General features: G+C 36.0%; 1 pseudogene; it reads left to right on the top strand.

The window, feature by feature from the left end:
• Positions 1–1760: 1760 nt before the first annotated feature.
• Positions 1761–2647, top strand: LOC100469008 (annotated as a pseudogene).
• Positions 2648–25203: the final 22556 nt, after the last annotated feature.

The following is a 25203-nucleotide window of genomic DNA, read 5'->3' as shown; positions in this document are numbered from 1 at the left end:
AGAAAAAAAGACCCAACTATGGTGCCTAAAAGAGACTCATACCAGCTTGCTTTAAGAACACATATAGTCTGAATGTGAAGGGTCATGCAAGATTATTTCGTGATTTCCAAGTAGAAAATTTGAACAGAATAAAACGAGTAAGGAGTTTGAAGCAGGAATCAAAAACTTGTCAACAAAGAAAATCCCACAAACAGATGACTGTACTGGTGAATTCTACTAAATGTTTAAAAAAGAAAAAACACACACAGTACCAATACTTCTCAAATTCTTTCACAAAACTCAAGAAGAGGGGAACACTTCCAAACTCATTTTATGAAGCCAGCTCACCCTGATACCAAACCCAGACAAGGACACTATAAGAACTTACAACTACAAGGCAAGATGCTTGACTAACAAAGATGCAAAAATCCTCATCAAAATATTATCCATAACAACAAAAAAATCAACAGCACATTAAAAAGATCATACACCATAGGGGCACCTGGGTGGCTCAGTTGGTTAAACACCCAACTCCTGATCTCAACTCAGGTCTTGACCTTAGGGTCATGAGTTTAAGCCTTAAAAAAAAAAAATAATACACCATAATCAAGTGGGATTTAATCTGGGACGCAAGGATAGTTAAACCTACACAAATCAATAAATTTGATATCACATTAACAGAATTAATGATAAAAATCATATGCTCATCTCAATAGATGGAGGAAAAGCATTTGAAAAAATTTAACATCTTTTTATGATAAAAACTCTTAATGAAATTGGTGTGGGTGGAATGTAACTCACCCATAATAAAGGTCTCATATATAACAAACCCATAACAGCATCACACTAAACAGTGAAATGCTTTCTAAGATGAGGAAAATCAGGAACAAAATAAAGATGCCCGCTCTTGCCACTTCAATTCAACATAATACTGGAAGGTTTAGCCAGAACAATTAGTTAAGTCCTTTCATCCAAATCAGAAAGGAAAGAGTAATATGTCTCTGTTAGCAGATGGCATGATCTTATACATAGAAAAGCCTAAAGACTCCATCAAAAAACTATTAGAACTGATAAATGAATTCAGTTAATTTGTATGATACAGAATCAACGCACAAAAATTAGTTGTTTCTATATAGTAACAGTGACATATGGAAAGAGAAATTAAGAAAACAATACCACTTACAGTAGCATAAAAAAGAATAATATACTTATAATAAGTATAAATAAAAATAAATTTAACCAAGGAGGTGAAAGATTTATAGAGTTGACCCTTGAACAATATGAGAATTAGGGGTGTTAACCCCCCACCATATAGTTGAAAATCTGCATATAACTTTTGACTCTCCCTAAATTTGACTACTAATAGCCTACTGTTGATCAGAAGCCTTACAAATGACAGAAATAGTTGATTAACACATATTCTGTATATGTATTATATACTGTGTTATTTTTTTAAAATTTTTATTTATTTATCTGACAGAGAGAGAGAGAGTGCACGCAAGGGGAGCACCAGAGGGAAAGGGAGAAGCAGGTCTCGCTAAGCAAGGACTCTGATGAGGGAGGGCTTCATCCCAGGACCCTGGGATCGTGACCTGAGCAGAAGGCAGATGCTTAGCTGACTGAGCCACCCAGGCGCCCCTTTATAGTGTATTCTTAATAAAGAAGCCAGAAGGGGGGAAATGTTATTAAGAAAAACATGAGAGCCTTTCTGCAGTAGCCCAGGGGGGGTCCATACAGTGTTGTTCTGCATTCCTGTCGTAAGTTAAAGGGAAACTTTCCCAATGTCTGGAGCCCTTGATCTGTAAATGAAGGAGGAGGATGGCCTCAAATTCCTTGCACTAGGAACCTGCTTGGGTGACACCAACCTTGACTTCCAGCTGGAACACGACATCTACAGAAGGAAAAGTGATGGTATCTACAGCATAAATCTGAAGAGAACCTGGGAAAAGCTTCTGCTGGCAGCTCATGCTATGGTTGCCATTGAAAACCCAGCTGATGTCAGTGTCATATCATCCAGGAATACTGGCCAGCGAGCTGTGCTGAAGTTTGCTCCTGCTACGAGAGACACTCCTACTGCTGGCCGCTTCACTCCTAGAAACTTCACTAAGCAGATCCAAGCAGCGCTCCAGGACCTGAGACTTCTGGTGGTTACTGATCCCAGGGCTGACCACCAGGCTCTTACAGAGGTGTCTTATGTTAACCTGCCTACCATTCATTGATCTGTGTAACACAGACTTTCCTCTGTGCGATGTGGACCTTGCCATCTCTTGCAACAAGGGAGCTCACTCAGTGGGTCTGATGTGCTGGATACTGGCCTGGGATCTGCGTGTGCGTGGCACCGTTTCCTGGGAACACCTATGGGAGGTCATGCCTGATCTCTACTTCTACAGAGATCCTGAAGAGATTGAAAAGGAAGAGCAGGTGGCAGCTGAAAAGGCTGTGACCAAGGAGGAATTTCAGGGTGAAAGGACTGCTCCGGCTCCTGAGTTCACTACTACTCAACCTGAAGTCATAGACTGGTCTGAGAATGTGCTGGTGTCCTCTGTGCCTACTCAGCAGTTCCCCATTGGAGACTACAGCACTCAGCCTGCCTGCCACTGAAGAGTGGTCTGCAGCTCCCACTGCACAGGCCACTAAATAGGTAGGAACAACCACTGAATGGTCTTAAACTTCTGTTTCACAAAGGCAAAGAAAATGGAAAACAAACTTACTTTAAAAAACAACATAAGAGAAAATACATTTATAATACTGTACTGTATTCATTAAAAAAAAAAAAAAAAGCGGACCCATGCAATTCAAACCTATGGCGTTCAAGGGTCAACTCTACACTGAAAACTATATATCATTGATTAAATAAATTGAAGAAGACCAAAATAAATGAAAATATATCCCATGTTTAGGGGTTGGAAGAATTAACACTGTTAAAAGAGCAATTCTACCCAATTAATCTACAGATTCAATGCAATCCCTATCAAAATTCACAATAGATATCACCTATAGCTATTAGGGTGTCCATTATCAAAGAGACGAGAGAAACTGTTGGTGAGAATGTGGAGAAAAAGAACTTTTGGGTATTGTTGGCAGGAATGTAGCAAATGTTACATTTTTAGGGTCCATAGGAGATTAAAAGTAGAAGTACCATATGATCCAGCAATCCCACTTCTGATAATACACCCAAAAGAAACAAAATCACTATCTCAAAGAGATATCTGTACTGCCATGTTTGTTGCATCATTATTCACAACAGCAAGATATGGGAATAACTCAAGTGTCTATGGACAGTGGATAAAGAAAATGTGGTATATATAATGGAATATTATTTGTCCCTAAAAAAGAAGGAAATTCTGCCATTTGTAGCAACATGGATGAATATGGAAGACCAAATAGAGAAAGGCAAATACTTCATAGTATCTCATATATGTGGAATTAAAAAAAAAAAAAAGTCAAACTGATAGAAACAGAGAGTAAAATCATAGTTGCCAGGGGAAGTGTGGGGGAAATGGAGATAGTATAAAAGAGACACAAAGTTTCAGTTATAAGATGAATAAATTCTGAAGATCTAATGTATAATGTGGTGACTATAGTTGATAATACTGTATTGTATAATTGAAATTTGTTAAGAATTTCTCACACACAAAAAAGTTAACTATGTGAGGTGACGGATGTATTAATTAACTTATTATGGAAATCCTTTTACAATGTATGCATATATGAAATCAACACATTCTACATTTCAAATATATTACAATTTTGTCAATTTTACCTCAATAAAACTGGAAAAAACATGTAAAAATATTGTCACTTTGATTATACATTTAAATTCAGTTACTTCTGGCTTATTTTATTCCGATTAGTCTAGTTATCAATGGGTAAGTCACCACCATGTTAGGCTATATTTTGAAGTAAGTAGTATGTCCTATTGCTATAGGAAAAAAAAATATCCAATACACCCACCAGCACGTTGAGAACATATTTTTAATGATATTTGGTGATTAGTCAGAATTCACATTTAATGATTCCAGAATTATAACAGGAAACTGTGACAATCAGCTTATATTATTACCATATGCTTATGATACTCTGTTATATATTGGCTTTTGGGTTTATTCACAAATATTCAGCTAAGTAAAGGCATAGTGAATGTGGTTAACTAATTACTAACAGTTCATCGAAAATTCAGTGTTTCTTGTGATTCAAATATTTGGAAAACTTCAACAGATGTAAACTATTTTCTTTTTGTTTTATATAGTCAATATTAATTAGGCATGTTAATATGTTTTCTTCTTAGATAATCATTTGGGAATATATAATTGGCTAATTGCTTTTATTAAAGAGATAACAGTATAATCGCCCCTATGATAAAGCCACCATCAAGTAGACACTACCACCTTTCCTTTGTAGATGGCCATAGTTTTACAATCTCCTCAAACAGCATCACCTCACAAATTTAACTTCGAGGTCAGCCCGACCAGCATGAAGCCATTCAGTAATATTTATATAACCAGTGTGAAACCTTTAGTATATGTGTGTGTGAGAGAGAGAAATTACATCAAAAAGCTAATTTCACTCATATTTCTCCAAATGTTTCAGTACATATTAAGAATGGCCAAAGTTTCTGGGATATATTATTTCAAATTGGATTTAGAAAATTTATACAGACGTAGATATAGACATAGATACATACAACTTTGCCTCATTTCTTATTGCTTTTTATAAATCTAAGTTAACTTCAACTGCAAGAGTGTTGATAGAAGAAGAACCACCTGTGAAACTCTTTCCACCCTATGCCAGTGGTTCTCAAATCATTGTTGGCATACTAGCAACCTCAGCATCACCTGGCAACTGGTAGGAAATGAAAATTCTTAGGCCTTCACCCCAGTCCTGCTGAATGAGAAAGTCTAGGAGTGGATTCAGCAATCTATATTTTAATAAGCACTATATTTTTCTCTTATGCGTGTTTAAATTTGAGACCCACTGCCCTATCTTTTCAAAAGAGGACCTCCTAAGGGATTTGGATGTACAGTTCTATGAAATGAAATGTTACGCAAATATCTTAATTGTTCTACTCATTTTCATAGAAAAAGAATAATTTTTCCTCATTTTATGTTTATTAAAATGCTTAAGGACATATGCATAAAAAATTGAACTTTGTGTCTGCTTAATTTTAAATCAGAGTTCTTTCTGCATAGAAGTCCTATTAGGTGATACTATAAGGATGGATACTAGCACTTACGAAAGTGAAATATGGCAATTTCTGGTTATTTAGGTGATTTCTGAAAACTGTCAGTCCAAGACAATTTTAATTAGGAGTTTGAATGGATTTGTCTGAGGAAATGTTTTGTAGACACGTGCTACAAATGGAACATAAGTATCATTGCTCTGTCCTCCTTCCCTTCAATCACGTTACATGAACTAGAAAAAAAATTCCCCCATAGTAGCCTCACCGGTTAATTTCATACCTGGCTGCACAGAAAATGCTAAATAGAGAGGATCTCTTTAAGCAATAAGTACAACAACTATAACCATACTGGCAATTGGTGTCATATTTTCTTTAGCCAGAGAAATGAAACATGAATTTGCAAGGGAAATTTGAGTTAATTGTCACTTATCTAATATGCTACCATATCCTAGGCTGTAGCACCAATGATGAGGCAATGATCACTGCAGATGAATTGCAAGTATCTATCATCTAGCCATAGGTAAAAACATTATTTTTACAATAAATCTGAGTGACTAAGCCAAATGTAGTCTATTTCTTATATCACTTGCCTTAATGTTTAAGTATGTTAATTGAAAATACATTTTCATTATTAAAGTAATAGAGAATAATATTTTAAATATTGAGTCTATTCAGAAACATCTAATAATGTTTTAGAAATCATTTATTTCAGCTCTGGTCCCTATAGTGGATATATCACTCTGGGTATACACACGTAAAATAAGAATGCAAATTCAAGTGGCCATAAGATATTTGCAAGTCATTCACATCTGTGTCAAGATGAGAATGTGCCCTGGAGGAGACATGTGAATTGCATTGCCTTTGTCTTCCATTCTCATCCCTTACATGCTCAGCCACTGAATGTTCCTGCCAAAGAAATCCATGGAAACACACTCTACAAAGTACTTCATTTCACTGCAGGTTATGGGAATGAAAAACAAGCTCTTAGCAGATGTCACAAAATGATTTTAGGATGATGACGAGGAAGCAAACAAAGTGTAAGAAAGAAAGAAATTTAAAAAACAAAAAAAAGGCTTAGTTTGGGACATCTGGGTGGCTTAATCCGTTAAGCGTCCAACTCTTGATTTCAGGGGTCATGACCTCAGGGTCCTTTGGGGAGTCTGCTTGAGGATACTCTTCTCCCCCTCTGCCCATCCCCCCTCTCATGTGTTTTCTCTCTCTCTCAAATAAATAAATAAATCTTTAAAGAAAAAAAAAAAGCTCAGTTTTTAAGCATATTAAATTAGGGAATAGACCACAAAGTGAAGAGAAAAATAAAGAGACAGAAGCTGGAGTTTAGTATGCTATTAACTACTTTATTGTCATTGTCCTTGTCAGGGAGGAAAAGCTGATTCTCTACTCGCTTAGTAGTAGTAATTGTGGCCCATAAATTAAACTGATAAAAGATAAATTAACAGGAGAAAGGACAAAGTTGATCCACATGGGTTCATGGAAGCTCACAAGGGAAGTGGCTCATAAAATTGGCTAGAATTTAAAGTTTATATACCATCTTAATAGGAAAGGGACAGAGGACTTTAAAAAAAAAAAAAAAAAAAAACTAATGTCTTTTAGGAAAGATGAATAGAAGTTTAGGAGCTTCCAGGGGAAGGGTGATAGCGTGACCATGCTTGTTTATGCGATTTCTCATCCAGGTTCTGACTTCTCCTTTCCAGTGATAGGAGTCAATTTCCCTTGAAGGGAGATTGATGGCAGTTGAATTTTATTTTTGGAAGCTTCTACTTTCAGGCAGGTAAGGAGGGTAGTGTTCAGACAAAGCCTCTCTGCTGAGAATGTGTTGATACTCAAGTGTCTTTGGCTCAAAATAATTTGTATGCCACGGTGGTATATTCTGCATCCCTTCATCATTTTATCTTCTCATTCAGAGTCCCAACTGGCTCAGGGTGAAGAAAGAATAGAGGGGGAAAAAGTGCTAATCGTACTTCTTGCTGTCTTCAATCTGGGATACTTGGCATTCACATTTATCGTATTCCTGAGGGGATTTCTATCATACCTGTTAATTAATCATCTTTAATTTATTACAATCTTTTTACATTGAATTGGTTTTCTTCCCAGACATTTAGTCAGCAACAAATCTAATAATAGCAAAAACAAGAATCTGTTTCAATTTAGCACTCTTCAGGTTTATTCTGATAGTATATGAACCACTATTTTCAAACAGTTACGTGAAGAAAGAGTTCTATCAATGGAAGAAAGTAATGACAATGATAATGACAGAAGATGACAAAATATGCATATACTTTAAAAATGGATGATTCTTGAATTTTTTAAGAATTTTATAATGCCTAAATCACTCATATTGTTCTTTGAAAAATCAATTACCTTATAAGGTATGCATGATTTTTAGTCACTGAAAATTAGTGTAATCATACAGACAAAACAAAATCTCACTGGCAATGTACTTTTAAAAAAACAAAACATAGCATACTGGAATGACTTTTATTTTCCTGCCCTTGGTATAGCACTCTGCCTATGGAATCAGAATTAATACATTGATGTGTTACTTATTCAAAAAAATTCTTGATATATGGAAACAAAGCCTGGGTGGAAATCCATTTTAGTCACCTGGAGAGAAATCTATGAGCTAATAGAACAATCTGTTAATTAAAAATTCTAAAATGTCAAGCAAAGCTATTTAGTTTTAAATTACATAGTTTCCCGATTTAAACAACGTTCTAAATGCAATGTGATTAGACACTCTCTTTCTTTTGTGTCTCAGTTGTTTCTGAGCACAATCAATTTGACAAGGATCCCAGGAGTTACCTCTCCAGCAGACGCTGTCTGTACTGTCTCAATCAGCTGTCCAGAGCTCCAGAAAATGAAGATAAAACAATTTCACACTTGTCCTTAAGAGTCTCAGACACAGTGTCTATTGAATTATTTTCAAATGTAGGTATTACTTTCCCAAAGCAGATGTTCTAATGAAAATGTAAGTATATAAACATGTGAATAATGGTGTGGGGTTCCAAAGGCTATATAGTTGCTCTTAAAAAGTCTTAAATAGCTATAATAGTGGTTTTTGGTACCTTTTCTCTAACTTTAATAGACAATTTTTTCTAAGCATAGTATCATGAAGAATACTAATCGATTGCACAAATTAAATTGCTCTAAGAAATGTTTCATTTCTTACTCTGAAACAATCCATTAAACAACCTATAATTTACTAAGGTAAATGCAGGGAAATTGCTACATTTTGCTGGAAATACTTTAATAATCTCAAATATGCACTTTTTAATATTCTAACCTGTAGTCATACTGGTTTAGTTTTACTTTAGCAGACGCAATAATGAGAACGAACTAAAAAGATGTCTTGAATTTTTCTTAATCCTCATTTAATACATAGCAATAACTTACATTTTACCACAGGCAGTAGATGGGAGGTAGAATAATTTTCAGAGAAAGTAGACTGGATTTCACGTTTAAGGAAATAAAAATGTTTTTATAATTCATTGAAATCTTCAGTGATTTAAAAATGTTTTAGTAAAGGTGTACTTGACCTTAAATCCACATTACTGATTAAAATTACAGACCGGAAGATCAAGAATATAATCAGTTATTTGTAAGTTTTTGGAGAATTATCTTACTTAACAGAAAATTAACCAGTTTTTACTAGCCGGCCAAATCAAAGCACCCATTCCTATGTACTCCTTCTCATTCTACTCTCATGCCCAATTCAATATTTCAGATAGCAAAAATATGTAAATAGGTATGACAGAAACTTATAAATTGGATTGACTATGTAAATATGTAAATACAGCATTTACAGTAAAAAGTCCTGCTTAGTCATCAACAGTCTTTCTTTCCCTGATAAATATATTCTTCTCAAACTCAGAGCATAGCAGCTCAGAAAATCAGTGGTGTTCAGTATATGCACAGTCATCATTAATCTAGTCATGGAAGGACAAAGAACAAAACATGATAATATTGCATCAAAAATGTATATTGTCCTGATTAAAGATGCTTTCAAAAATGTCCACTTGGTATCTCTGAATCTATGAAGTATCCTTTTTTTTACATAAAGAAAGATAGCAATGATTAAATATGATGTAAGAAAATTTAAAATAAACGTAATATTTTCTCGACTGCTTAAACAGTAATGTAATATATTACTTATTGTCTTTGTTTGCCTTCCCTCAGAGTAAACCTGGAGGCAAGGTTTCCAGTGAAGTTAGTTTGGAAGATGATCGTAGGAGAAACCAGTAGAGGAGGAGGAATTGTCACTAAGGTGCAGACTAGTGTAAGTGTAGGCGACTGGAACTAAATCCTGCTCAGAAACTCCCTAGGATACAGACCCTGGAGTGAGTCTGCTTAAAGGGCTGGAGAGCTGTGCGGCTTCCCACCAACACTCCTTCATCTTTGGCCCAGGGCTGTTTGGGAGGAGCCAGTTAATTCCCAGCTCTGCCAGCCAGGCCGCAAGTGCGGAGAGAGAGTATCCCCTTTCCAGTAGAGAAAGCTCTCTGTTATGACTTTTTTGATATGTCAACTTGACTAGACGCTAGTCCCCACTAATTCAGTCAAACATTAATCTATAACGAAGGGGGAGTAAACAGAAGGGGGAATGAACCACGAGAGACTATGGACTCTGGGAAACAAACTGAGGGTTTCAGAGGCAAGCAGGGTGGGGGATTGGGATAGGCCGTGATGGGTATTAAGGAGGGCACATATTGCATGGTGCACTGGGTGTTATACACAAGTAATGAATCATGGAACTTTACAGCAAAAACTAGGGATGTACTGTATGGTGACTAACGTAACATAATAAAAAAATTTAAAAAATTAATCTAGGTACTGTTGTTAAGAGATTTTGCAGCTGTAATTAAAGTGCCTCTTTGTTGACTTTAAATAGAGATTATCCTGGAGAATCTGTCTGTTCCTGACTTTACATGTGGGCCTGAGGCTTCCCTGAGAGAGAGAAGAAATTCTGCCAGTGCACAAGGGCTTTGACCCTTGTCATGTGTTCCAGTCTGCCATGTTCTCCCTTTCCTGACTCTGCCTGCCCTATGGTTTTCAGACTAGCTTAGTCCACTCTTGGAATCGTGTAAGCCACGCCAATGCTTGGAGAGAGATACATATACTGATTCTGCTTCTGATTCTCTGTTCCAAACTTGACCGATAGGTTCTCTGCCAAAGACGCAAAGATACAGTTGCCAGCAATTGAAAATTGAGCTGATGTGCATGGAAATGATGTGTCAGGTTGATATAGGAGGGCACTGATACATGCATAGCCCATGTTAAATTCATTCCATCTCATCACTGACTTCCCAAGGTGACTGCTAGTAACATTCTCTAAAAGACAGATCTACATTAAAAGGTTTAGTCGTATACACTGTCATTAACTTTGCTGTTTTGGTCCTGAGGATAAAACTGATACTTATCATCTTCCCTCCACCGTCCACTTCGGATATCCTTCATCTTGTAGTTGCCAACTTCAGTTGCTTGCCTTATAGGGTGTCCCAGATCCTTTATCCCTGAGGGGTGTGACCTGGCTGTGGCATCATTGTCAGGCTGTAGTTGAGTAGTTGACTTGGCTCTAATGATTGCTCTAGAAGTAATACAATGGAAGTTGATGTCAAAAATTGAGGAGGACAAGTCGTATGCCTCAGATATTACCTTTTCATGGTCTCCAGTCAGAGGTATTTGATATCCTCTAGCAAAAGCAAGAAAGCTACTTATGCCAGCCCAGAAGGTTCGTGGAAATCTAGGGGTTCAAAGATTCTTAAGTGCATCCCCTTGAGGTGTCCCTATTTCAGGGATCACTCCTTCCCTATCAGCGCCCTTACTTTTGTATAGAAAATATATTGGGTATATAAATGCAGTTTTTCCTATAAATTTTGTTGGAAGAGGTCATCAAGAAAATGTGACTGCTGGTTCATCTACAACTGGCGCCTGAGTAATAGGAGGTCCCTCGCACCCTCTGCTATCCTTGGAATGCACAGTCTGCTCACCATTCCCACAGTGGGAGCTGTTTTAAAGGACACAGTCTTGAGAGAGAGATGTGTTGTTGAGACCATCTGGACTGAATACATGACTGAATTCAGTTAAAGCTTCTACATAAACTTTTAAGAATCTGGCAGGTAGGGGAAGCACTCTCTTGGTCTTGCGGCCACCGAAGACAAGCCTCATATGGAAGTTCCCTTTCTTATTCAACCTGTCCCTTAGCAACCGGGATCTCCCTGCCTTCCACATGAGGGGAGGTGTTACAGTGGTGGTGGTTGGGGTACGGGAGGGGAGTTGCAGTTTCAGACTTCGCTTGGGACGTTCCCAAGTGTGCAAACCAACAAATCCTCACAATCACAGTATAGGTCGGTTTTCTGCGCAGTCTGCCTTGTGGCTGCAAGACAAACACCTCGCTGTTCCAGAGAAGCCTTGTGACTTTCCCGTTGTGCTCTGAACTAGATGGCTGACCAAATCCTGTTTGTTTGTTTGTTGGTGGTTTCTTTCAGGGAATCAATAGCAGTTAGTAAAAAAAAAAAACTATCTTTCTTATGATTTAATCTCCTCTTGTAGCTTTCAAATGTTAGAGATTCTAAATAAAACCATGCATCCTCTTTTACCCGCCCTGTTTCAAATCACCATGCCAGAGAATATTACTGTCTCCTTACTACTGATAACAGTGTCTTTGGTTTTAATCTGGCTGAAAAGTGATCAAATTCCAGAACTCATTCCTGAGGCTTTGTTTCCTAGGACCACAAATGGTACCACCTGTCTTATATATGGTTTCCCCAGAAACAGAGCCTGTGATGAAAAGGTAAGTATTGGTAGTTATACAATAAAATATCGTAGAAATATTGATAGAGAATAATACATAGATTTTAATTATTAGATAGAATTGATATAGGAAGGCAGAAAATTTAGCAAAGAGTACATCATCAATCAAGTTACAGTATTTAGGAAGTAGTATGGAACAAACAGGTCAACATCCTACCAAGTGAGAAGCGGAGCTGCCAAATTATGTACCAGCTTCTGTCACTCACTGGTCAGGCTGACGGGGAAGCGTCTCTGTTTCCCCAATTTTTGGCTTATAGTTCACACAGGTAGTGCATTCGCCTTTGACAAGAGAAAGCCTTTATGCAAGAAGGTACGGGTGCTGACAATTGATAGACAAGCAGGCCCACGAATTTCAGAATAAAATAAACACTGTAAGTAAGTGTTTAGGAGATATGGATGGGCACCAGTACCTGTCATATTTACCTTAAAATATCATGTTGTGTATTCAACATAGTGTCTGTCAATCTTTGATTACTTGGAAAGGTAAAACATATATTTGCAATGATCATTAAGAAAGCACAGTAACCACTTTTGGTAGAGTCTCTGGGGCCCTTACTCATGGCGAATGGTGCAGCACCTACATAATGCTGAACACAGCACTGCATGAAATAAACGCTAAAAGGAGCTAAAGGAGCAAGAAGATATACATTACAGTTTCAATACAAGTATCATTAGGAATATGGGACAGCCGAACTCCTGTCAGCTGGGTTGCTTAGGTAGTGTTTCATTCATGAAGGGGGAGTGTGGACAGGCATTTTTTTCTAAATGAATTTCTTACTATTGGTTATAGTAAGACAGGCATTTTTTTCTAAATGAATTTCTTACTATTGGTTATAGATACATGGTCATGAAATTTGATTTTTAAACCTTGATTATATATGCAGCATATCCGCTAAACTTTAGTAAATCAAATAAATGTGGAAACTTTGGTCCAATAACTATGAGTTACTTATTTTGTATTGAACCAACATCTTCATCATATATCTTGCTGGTTCTATGATCATAATTGCCGGGAATGGCCAGCAATCCCTGTACTGACGGATGAAAGATGACTCTAAACCTTGCTGTGAAAGAGAGAAGGCAAGGCAGTCAAAGCTCGGAGACAAGACCCTTTGCTCTTCCTTGCTCCCACTTTTACTGGTCCTTCAAGATAATCACAAAGCCTTATCACTGTTTCTCAAACACGTGATGTGTGACAAGGGGTCTTACTGAAACTAGGTGGATCTGTTTATGAGAAAGATACAATATGCTAACCTGCTAAACATAGCCTAAGGGACGATGAACACATCTCTTAGATCACAGGGCAGCTGTTTGGGCTGAGAAAGCTTCGGGGAAGGCAGCTCCCCGTAGCGTTCCTGTAGCAGAATGGTCACGCAGGCTTCCACATTCCAAAGGCCTTCGCCCTTCTCTGAAGCCTTCCCTTCCCCCAGTGGCCTCTGTGTTACATTTTAGCAAGCCAGGTATTACGGATATTTCAAGCTCTACATTAACCCCAACACATAATTATGATTATTTACAATTTATCCAATATTATGGTTATGCTAGGTTTTTTTTTTTAATTACTTAGAGTATTTCTTATTTAATATTCTCAGAAAATATATTATGAAATAGTATGGTTATCTGTCTCTGAATATTTGTTGAAACTAACAAAACAGTAAATGCTTTTTATTTGGTTTCTTTGTGGCAATATTTGTACTGGTTTAATTTTTTTAGTGATTCTACAAAAGTTCAATTTTTCTATCATTTTCTAAGAAATTGTATACTTAAACCAAAACATGTAATGGCATACAGTTCATGTTTTTGTTTTTGTTTTTAACTTTGAAATCCCTTCTGCATGTTTACTAATGTCTTTTTTCATGGTGACATGGGCACCAAGCAATCAGAAGGGATAACAGCTTTCAAAAACCTATGCAGATACAATAGTGAATACTCTATTAAATGATTCCCACGGTACCGTGACTACATTAATTTTCATTTCCCTTTATCTTTTATTCTATTACTGACTCACCGCTTAAGTTTTCGCCACTGTAAATTTAACCTCTCTTGTTTATAGAAATAGCTTTTTGTTTTTCCTTACATGACAGGTGTGCCTGTGAAGTTACCTTGAATAATTGCTTATTAGTCAGATTATCTTATAAGTTGAATATTACATCTCAAAATGTTGCTATCAAATTGAATGTATGCTTTTTATTAAAAAAAGGCAGAAGTTGTGATTAGCACTATATTGTTTTTTTTCCAACCCCAGAAATGTTATTTCTAGTATGCAAGACCTAATTATAATTAAGTGATGGTCTTTCCTGGTTTTCACATTTTTAAGTTGGTGAAATTATTTGGTATCCCAATGAAGTTCTAACAGTTGCTTAGATATATGAAACATATTATATATAATCAGTGGATTGAAAACCAAAAAAATAAAAAATTCTATGAAGTATGAGGTTCTGGTCTAAAGTCTATGATAATATGTATCTGTGTGTATGGTTGTCTGTCATTTTAATATCTAAAGATGAGATTATACTTCTGCTATACAAATTAATTATGCTTTCATTACATCCAGCATATGAAACCAAAGTATGTATATACTGCTTGTATATGGTATGAACATCAACAATAATTTCTTCCATAGTAATAATTTTGAAGCGGCATAAGAGTCCATAATAAAAATACTATCATGTGAAATCTTTGTGTTTTAGTGTATTTTATTGTAATCTAGTTTTTAGAAAATTACTGATCAGTGGTTCATGTTTGCAGTAACTTCATTAAAATAAGAAGACTCTTGAGAGACTATTCCTGACCTGCCAGGGAAGATTGCTTTTACTGTACTTTGCCAAAAAGTTGTAACTGTAGCTGAAGATCTTTTAAGTGAAAGAGAGATAAGACAGGGGCACCTGGGTGGCTCAGTTGGTCAAATGTCCAGCTCTTGATTTTCAGCTCAGGTCATGATCTCAGGGTCCTGAGATTGAGCCCCAGGTCAGTCTTGCACTCAGCAGGAAGCCTCCTTCTCTCTCTCTCCCTCTGTCCATTCCCCCGCCCACGCCCCTGCTTGAGTGCCCATGTGCTGTCTCTCTCTCTCTCAAATGAATAAATATTTTTAAAAAAGGGGGGGAGATTGAAGACCAAAGTAGCAGAAACAGTTTGTTTTACTCAGTGTGGACCGCCTGGTTCAGAGTAGGGGGTGGTCTAATGTTGGAAATAAAAACAAATAGGTAAACGAAGATATACATTAAACTTGCCACAAATCTAGTTCTTAGAAGTTTACTAAGAAATTAGTTACGATTCCTTTCAAATGCACTCTATAAATGTTTTCTTTCTATGAAATAACTTTTTGTTGCTGCACTTGTGGGACTTTTTTTTCTTTTAAGTTTTCCTTCACATATCATCTTTTATTTGAGTTAATTCATGAAACAGTTTAAATAACTCGGCATACTTTTTAACCCTCTCAACATGTCAAATAACTGAGATGCTTAGTGAATGATGAGTTTCTTGAAAAGATAGAATGATTTAGATTATCCAATTCTATGCTATTACTTAATATAGCTATATGAAAATGATTGTCAAAAAGCTGAATCTTCTGAAGCAGTAATACTTAGAAACAACTGTATAAATCCATTAGATTTACAGCTCTAAGACGTAGAAAAATAGTGTAGAAAAATTGACTAAAATAAATAATCAAACAGTAAATATAAATAACTGTGGGTTAAAAATCAGAGCCCAACAGATAATGCACTGTTACTGTACCTGATAATTTTAATAAGTATTATAAGATAATAATTCAAATGAAATAAATATATATTAGATTAAATATATATTAAAAATGAATTTCATACTCCATATTGAATATAAAAGTACTCTTTCATTATTTATAAATGCCTGATTTTTAAAAATTCTAACATATGGGAAAAATATAAAGACATTTTTAAAAAGCACCTAGAATTTTTAAAAAATCAAGTTTTAAGCAACATACCCACAGGAAAAAATGTTTAAAATGTCCTAAAATATAAACCTAGGTTATTATAAAACAAGGGCTTGGTAGAGCTGATATTATATCTATACTTTGAGCAGAGTAAACTCCAAGTTCCTTTTTTTTAAGTTCCAAGTTCTTACATAGCTGTTTTTTAAGTTCCAAGTTCTTACATAGTGATATAACTCAATTCTGACTAGCAAATAAACAAAATAATGTTAACAGGAGTTAAAACAAAATTGAAATTCAAGTGATTGAACTGAGATTTGGAATTGTCTTACCACTGTAATTGTACACTAAAATTAGTTATTTGTAAGCATGAAATAATTCTGAAATGTCGTAACTCACTCTATCTGGAAACAAATATAAATATTAAGAGTCCCAACAAAAGTAATAGTTGCCTTAATACCTGCAACAAAAATGTTATGAAGAAATAGATATTATTAAAATATTAGCTATCCAAATATTATAAAGCTTGTGGATGAAAATTGGGTAATATTTTCACATATGATAAAAAATGCACTAACAAAAGTTTAGAATTAGTCTTTTTTAGCAATTCAAAGACTATTTTTTTAAACCAAATCTAGTTAACCCTCAAGTACAGATAACAGGCTCTAATGACATCTAATTGTCATGTGACCAAGTAAATACATGATTGGCTTTTAAGCAGCACTCAATCCTTCTCTTTCATCATCCTCTACTCCTCACAAATTGCCTCTGCTCTAATTCATTCCTGGTGAACATCAAAGGCAAAGTCTCTCCATTTTAAAATAGTAAGTGAAGAAGCTATAACCTTGATTAATTTGACTCAAGCCCATGGGTTGAACCAATTTCTTAAAAAGTAGATATCTTGAATTCGTTACAAAGTCAGTATATATGAATAGGGTGACTTTTCTTAGGTCTCTTCCTTCTGTGTATCCAGGGTAAAAAGACGTTGGCTCAGGCTGGATTCTCTGTCATCCAGACAGCTACTGGGGTGTGCCTGCTGCCTATACTTGGTTGAAGATCGGGGCTGACATCCATTTGGAGGCATTAAAACGACCTTGCTCACTCATTCTTCCTTTAGGTCTCTGATTCCATTGCTTTGTTACTAAAATAGATATACTTGACTCTCATTGAATGAGAAGTTTCACGTTTCACGTTTGGACTCAAAAATCTATAAATTGGGATTTGTAGTACTTTTGTTTTTAGGACATTTAAATGGGATTCAGTTAGCTAATTTAAGTAAGATTTTCCTCAAATGACCCAGAGAAGTTTATAGAGTTCTGGAATTGAATTATGAAACTAAGAACAAACCAGTAATAAAGTATTCTGTGGCTTATTTTGCCATCGTCCCCTATACTTATATTTTCATTGAAGACATTGGAAAAAGGAAGGGGTGGATGACTGAAATCATATTAGGAATATATCTTGAATTCTTGCAAATATTTGGAAATAACTGTATAAATACTTTACTAGAACACAATATATAATATTGTGTGGGGAAAAAGGGATATTATAGTGATTTGGTGAAATAGGTATTACTACTTTGCTACTCTTTAGCTTAGCATTGATTTTCAGATACTTATCGAGCATTTGCTACATTTTAGGTATTGAAGTAAGACGAGTAATATAAGACAAGTACTGTTCTTGTAGATCACGATTATGAAGGTTAGTTAATAAGTAAAATAGAGTATGAGAAATGTTCACACTTACCTCTATGATCAGTACTTCATGTTCACAGTGAAGACTCAAGACCCTGAAAAATCACAAAAAATATTCTTAATCATAGAAAGATCATATAATCTTTAACATAATTTTAATATTCAGATTATTTTATGTGTAGTGATGATTATTTAAATTAAAGAAGTAAAAACAACTCTCTATTCTCCAGAATGCCACCATTAACTGGGTTTGGAGGTTAATAATAGAGTCCACTAAAGAAAAAGGAGACAAGGCAAAAATATTGAAGGAGAAGTACCAGTGAGGCTCTGACCAAGGCTGAGCATAAAGAGAAAAGAGAATTTCTTTTCCTGCAGTAACTAAAACTTTAGCTGAGCTTTTCAGTAAATGTTTTTATTGAACAAGACATTATTTTAAATGATTTGTTTTCTCTTTTCATTTACTGATTTATAATCTTCTTAATTTTTTAAGAGATTTCGTTCATTTGAGAGAGAGAGATCGAGAGAACAAGTAGGAAGAGGGGCAGAGGGAGAAGCAGATTCCCTGCAGAGCAGGGAGCCCAATGCAAGACTTGATCCCAGAACCCTGGGATCATGACCTGAGCCTAAGGCAGACACCCAACCAGGTGCCCTCTTCTTAATTTGAAATTAAGATTGTTTCATGACAGCTCTTAATACCATATTATTTAAAATAAAATAAATACTGTTACTCTCTTAAGATGTTTAACTTGAAACAAAGACTTTCATTTTTTTTCCTCTCTCTCTTTCTCAGCAGCCATAGTGGGGACAAAATATCCTACCTCTTATATTTTAAAAAATTCTTTCAAGGCACAGCATACAGTGTTTGTAACCACATGTCTGGCATACAGAATCCAGAGATCCTGCATAATCCAGAGATCCTGCATAAGAGCCCCAGTCAGTAGAACAGTGATTTAAAACAATCAGATTAGGCCAAGGGATGTTGGATAGTGAGTGGAACCAAAAAAAGACTTTCTCTGTCTCATTTTCCCTGTAGCTAAAATGAGGAACTTAAATAACATGTTTCCTAAAGAATGTATTGGTGAATTTCTTCTGACTGTAAGGTAGGAAGACTATGATTTCTGTTTTATCCTTTTTGCTATTACAACTATTGATAATTGGATCATACAATTCAAACTACAAATTTACCCATCTTCTTAGCACAGTTTTTTGATTCCTGTTTCTTCATGCAGTCTGAGTCCAAGCATAGGACAGAAAAACATAGTCATTTGAGCAGAAAAACCCTACTGAAAATAATTATTAGTATGAGATTGGAGTAATGGAAAATTGGCTAAGAGCAAATAAACTGAAGAATACCTTAGGAGTGGGTGGGGAAACAGTACCTAAGTAAGGAGAAATTTAGAAGAGACGAATTCTCCCTGAGGATGGGATTCACATTGGAGAGAATATGGGTCTAGCCCCTGGTTGTCACAGTAGTTCACTGGATTGTTCTTGGCCAGTGGTGCTTTACAAAGGGCCAAGACTGAAGGTTCAAAAACGAACTGTTTTGAGGTCAAGGAAATGTGACTGGAAGGGAATGGAAGGAAGACAGGTTGTTTGCCATCAAACTTGATGGAAAATCACAGGAAGTGTCATGTGTTCCTAAATTCAGTGGAAAGCTGTTATTGGATGCAAGTTGGAGTACTCGCAAAACTTGCCAGGTGCTCATGGGGTACAAAGGAACTCACATCTGGGAATGTGCACAAGGGGAGATGCTTAATGACTATTGCCACCAGCACTACCAACTGCCTGAGGGAGAGAGATGTACTAGGATACACCCCTCTTAGCACTCCACTGTGGATGGCAAAGGAAAACAAAGGAGGCGGCTATGATATCCCTGATTTCAATATATTACTGTTATCAATGGCAAACATTATTTTAATCAGTTTTCCATTATTTCTTGTCAGAACATTAAAGGCTACTGTACTGAACAACATATGGAACAACCAGGGAGATATGGAAAATGGTTAACTCCATTAATAAGCAGTTAAAACAAAAGAATATCTGCACACAGGTGTTAATTTATCCCGATCATTATGCCTTAAGTACATTACCAAATCGCTAGTGTTAACTGAAGTTGGAGAAGAATCCTAAGTATTCCTGTTGACCAGTTAGTTGATCATGTTAACCATACAGGTGTATGTTTCTGTTTTCCTTAAAATATCATAGACACACTTCATAAATACACTCTTTCCCAAGCCTATTCAACTTCACCATGAAACTTGCTTGTCTACTTTTCCTTCAACTGAGTGTTACAATAAAAATTGTTACAAAGTTGTAACAGTGTAATTTGGGAGCATATTTCCAACAGAGAAGTTGCTGATTTGTAATGATTATGGGCAGATTTATAGTTGAAACCCAGAAGTAACCATTGGTTTCATGTAAAACCCAAAATCTGTAGCTGACCACAAAGATTGAAAGGCCCCAGGACAGCCTGAAACAAATGGACACAACATCCCTAGTTCTTGTGTTTACTGCATCAGATGTGCTAGACTACTTAGAGACATCCAAAAATAATAATAATGATAAAGAGAAGAAAACAATTCCATTTTCTCCACTTCAGGTAAAATAAAGTTAAGTTTAAAAGGCTTTGTAAAGAAATTCACAAAAGCAAATGAAATACTATCATTAAATCCTGTGCATTTTAATAATAACCAATATAAGATATTCTGTAGTAAACTAAGGAAGGATTTTATACATATATATATAAATTTCCCTCCAAAAAATTGCTCATAACAAGATGTTTTTAAGGCTATAATCACTATTATTTCAAATTGGAAATTGGAGGAGTGTAGAACATTACTATTTTTAAACTCCAAGAGGTAAAACTATAATCTTATTCTGGTCTGTATCTATCTCTATGTACATCTATGTGTATATTTATCAATGCGTTTTCAAAGAAAGATAAATTATTTGATCTAGTAACATAAATAACTTTTTACTTCCATGGCTGGACTCAGAGTTTATTCTATATTAGAATTTTTTTGAGGCACCTGAGTGGCTCAGTTGGTTAAGCATTCTACTCTTGATTTTGGCTCAGGTCATGATCTCAGGGTTGTGAGATGGAGCCTCCCATGGAGAGCGCTCCACACTCAGCAGGGAGTCTGCTTGAGATTCTTTCCCTCCACCCCTTCCCCCACTCACAAGGGTGTATGCGCACTCTCTGTCTCTCTCTAAAATAAGTAAATAAATTTTAAATTAGAATTTTTTTATTCTAGGATTTTGTATGCTGTATGTTTCCCTTCATAGCAAAAACTTTAAGGGGAATAACTGATACAATTAATTGCAAAATAAAAAAGATGGCATGAAATTTGCAATTTTATGAAGTTATTTAGAAAAACATAAAGAGAATCCAACAGATTCTATGATTACTGTCTACAAGAACCAGACATTATGGAAGCTATTCTTTGTAGAAACAAGAAAAATAACTTGAACAATTGATTTTCCTGATTGATTTGTTTAGTGAAACTGAAGTACTGAAAAAAGAAAGATGAAACATGGGATCTTTTAAAATAAGGAAAATAGGGGCACCTTGGTGGCTCAGTTGGTTAAGTGTCTGCCTTAAGCTCAGGTCATGATCCCAGGGTCTTGGGTTGGAGCCCCAAGTAGGGCTCACTGCTCAGTGGGGAGTCTGCTTGTTCCTCTCTCTCCCCTCACTTGTGTTCTTTCTCACTCTCTCTTGCTCTCTCTCAAATAAATATAAAATCTTCAAAAAAATAAAATACAATAAGGAAAATATTGAGCTGATCAATGAGAATTTATCTCAAAATTCTTGTTGCCAAAATTTTAGGTCATCAGGAGTCATTATTAAATGCTATCTATTACTTCTAATTGCTACCAAAATAGGAATGGGTTTAGATAAAATTAAAATAAAAACTAACACATAAAATATTCAATTAAAGAAAATGTACTTGTTAATATGTTTGATGCAATACTTATGTATGTTAAAAGATTTAGAGACGTCTGACTTCTGCTTCCTCAGTATGCATATCTGAGACATTAAAAGAAGTCGTTTATTTTGATAAATGAATAATTACTTATTGCCACGGGATATCAAGAACATTTTTTCCCGCATAATTTCATTTCCACATTGCTCACCCTTCCCACCATTTCTGTACTGGGAATCAGTTTGTAATATGTAGATGAGATTAAATATTACACTGAGTATCTCCTAAAAACAACCAATATTGGAGTTTACAATGATAAGCAAGGGCATTAGATTCTGAAGCTTAAGGATTTAGTATATGTTTGAACAGAAACAGGAAAGAATTCTCAGTGACTAATATAATGATCTACTTAAAGGCAGGCATCTTTGACCTTCAGGAAAACTATAACTTACTCAGACAATAAATATTTAAGAGGCTTTAGAAAGGGGAAAACTGGTAAAATCTGTCATAATGCATTAGTAAATCAAGTGCCTTAGCCAATGTAATGTATTTGGTCTATGAGCAGACAAGGTATCGAAAGTAACTAATTCTAAAGAGCGCATGCCCTCTGACTTCTTGTCAGCCCACCCTCACTTTGACTGTAATGGAGATGAAGATGAATATTCTAAATCACAAACTGTCTCATTAAAAATTGATTTCAACTTCTTTGTAAGTAAAAAAGTAACTTAACGAAATAGAGACCAATTAATCTTGCAATTAGTGACTCATTTGGTAATAGATCTATTAGGAGCTGGTTCTTATTTACAAATTTCCCAACATACATGCTGTAGAGATGGTTTCACACTACCTCTTCTCTATCATGGCAGAAAAATCATAAATACATATGTCTGTTATTTGTCCTTACATTCTGATTTAAAGCTGCTAGTTAAGAAGTGTGGGTTTTTGGGGCGCCTGGGTGGCACAGTGGTTAAGCGTCTGCCTTCGGCTCAGGGCATGATCCCGGCGTTATGGGATTGAGCCCCACATCAGGCTTCCTCTGCTATGAGCCTGCTTCTTCCTCTCCCACTCCCCCTGCTTGTGTTCCCTCTCTCGCTGGCTGTCTCTATCTCTGTCGAATAAATAATAAAAATCTTTAAAAAAAAAAAGCGTGGGTTTTTTAAACTTTTCATTTATGCCTGAACATCACCATTTTCAGAAAAGAATGACTTATGCATTTCTCTAGAAAGTCTATCCCTGATTGGACTTGTAAAAAATTACTACCATCATAGAAATGTTCAGATTTTTCTCTTTGGAAAGAGTTATCATTCTAGAAAAGAGAAAAATTAGAACAATCTCATTTTTCTCTCCTTTTCACAGTGGTAATTAAAATGAGCATAATTAGGTTATACAAACATTTAAATAACATGGAGATAAGTGCCCATAAATAGATCTTTGATTAAAGTGACCAAAATGAGCATGTTCGCCTAGCGTATATTCTACATACATATTGAAATGACAACGTCCGTGACCATGATGGTTCTAGCAAGCCCCAAAATAATTAATGTAGCTGCAAGGAAAACCATTAATCTTGCCATTCCATTTTTCCTCATTTTAGAAACTTAAAGCTTGCAGACTATATCAATCTGATATCCAGATGTCAGAAGGTACATATTTGTCCCCCAGGATTTTAAATGAACTCCATATGTTTATTCAGGTAGATTATTTAAGAATATTTTGACTTGTTTCTGAGTTTATTGCAAATTTACTCAATATTCTAGCTTGTCATAAAAATGCAGGAGACCAGAACTTGAGGCCACATGGGAAGTATTAAAATACTATGAGGAGTTACTTCTGTCTCCCTTCCTCCCGTAAAGCCAAGACCTAGAGAAAAAAATAAAATAAAAAGAAACAGAAAAATATATTTCTATAATTATGTGCTAAGTCGTATAGTCCAGAATGTTAGTATTATAAAATTACTGAGAGGCACCAACACTGATGAGAACTAGAGTAGTTGGTAAAGAAAACTTGGAAACTGTAAGTGTTTGGAGGGTGAAGAAAATGGAGAAAAAACATTCTGATTGTGGAAGCACAGAGAAGAAAACTAATTTGGTGATAGTTGAAAATAAGACAAATAAATGTAGGTTAGATGTTGGTAGGAATTAATTGTGGCTTTTTAAGCCATCAATTGCCTGATGGTTTTTCAGTTTTAAGATTCTTAATATGGCCAAGGAACATAGAATGAGTAGATGAGTTGTAGGCAGGGAGGATTCAAAATTTCTTTTCTGAATGTGTTCTTGTTGAGGGCAATTCTGTAGTTGATCAGTCAAGGTTAATTCTGAGTCTACAGTTTGGTTTGTTGGAAAGTATTTATTGAATATTTGAATGAACTGATGAGTGAGTGAATGCATATGAGGAAAATATGAGGATAATTCCACTTCTGCCTAGTTTGTAGCTAGCTGAAAAGAAAGAATCATTCCTACCCTAATGATGAGATATAAGCCAGGAAAAAAATTGTAAATTTTCTTGAACCCATAAGAAAACTGAGCTTGCAAGGAACCAAGTAGTTAAATCGAAGGAAGGACAGCTCCTTCCCCCAAGGAGAAATTATATGTCTATACTCTCTCAATTACCGCCAAGCAAGAAAGGACAGGGCCAACATATAAGCAAGTAGGATCTAATGAGCTAAAATATTAACAAATATCTGAAAGGCCAAGTGTGGGCTATTTTGACAGTATGGAGCCCATGGGAATGAGATGCAAGGGGATTTCACCCACAGTTTCTTCCTCTCAGAACTTCATGGTATGTTCCTAAGAGAACTGAGGATAAGGCTGAAAACCAGTGAGAGCTACCTGGTATGTTCCCGAGAGAACTGAGGATAAGGCTGAAAACCAGTGAGAGCTACCCTCAGTGTTGCAAGCATAGGGAAAAGAATCAGGTGCCTGTAGAGAAAATGAACTGTCTCTAAAAAGCATTGTACATCAAAGGGAAGGAGAGCAAACCCTGCTACCCCCAGAACATAGGGAAGGATAGAGAAGAAAGATGATGACCCATGGGAAAGGTGAGAAAACAGTCCTGAGGCAGGGATGTTATATCAAAAATGGTCTTCCCAACAAGAACCAGCAGAAACACATGGAAGAATTTTGGTTGTCTGCCATAGGGAAATGACAGAAATGCTGAGAAAATCCCACAGTAGACCCAAGATTGAGGCTGGAACAGCCCTTCCCCATGTCCCGTGCCCTAGTAGAACCCTAGCAAGGCACAGAATTGCAATTATCAGAAATCTACCCCTGGGAAAATGTTACATGTGTGAACATGGGGGATCTTGGTATAGAGGTAAAACTTTAAGAAGTCAAATATGTTGGGGTGCATGGGTGGCATAGTTGGTTAAGTGACAGACTCTTGGTTTCGGCTCAGGTTGTGGTGGAGATTGAGCCCCATGTGGGGCTCCACGAAGAGCGTGGAGTCTGCTGGAGTTTCTCTCTCCCTCTCCCTCTGCCCCTCCCTGCCTCTTTCTCTCTATCTCAAATAAATAAATAAATCTTAAAAAAAGGAAGCCAAATATGTTAGAAATTAAAACGTTAAAATCAGAGACGAAGAGTTATATTGATGGGCCGATCAGTAAAACTGACACAGTTGAGTAAATGATTGGTGACCTTGAAGATAGATCAGTGGAAATCCTTCAAATGAATACACTGAGAACAAATATTGAAAAAAAAC

This window comes from Ailuropoda melanoleuca, chromosome 2 (assembly GCF_002007445.2).
Source record: "Ailuropoda melanoleuca isolate Jingjing chromosome 2, ASM200744v2, whole genome shotgun sequence".
Classification (NCBI taxonomy): Eukaryota; Metazoa; Chordata; class Mammalia; order Carnivora; family Ursidae; genus Ailuropoda; species Ailuropoda melanoleuca.
The sequence above is the reverse complement of the archived record's forward strand: the minus strand, read 5'-3'. Positions and strand labels throughout refer to the sequence as shown.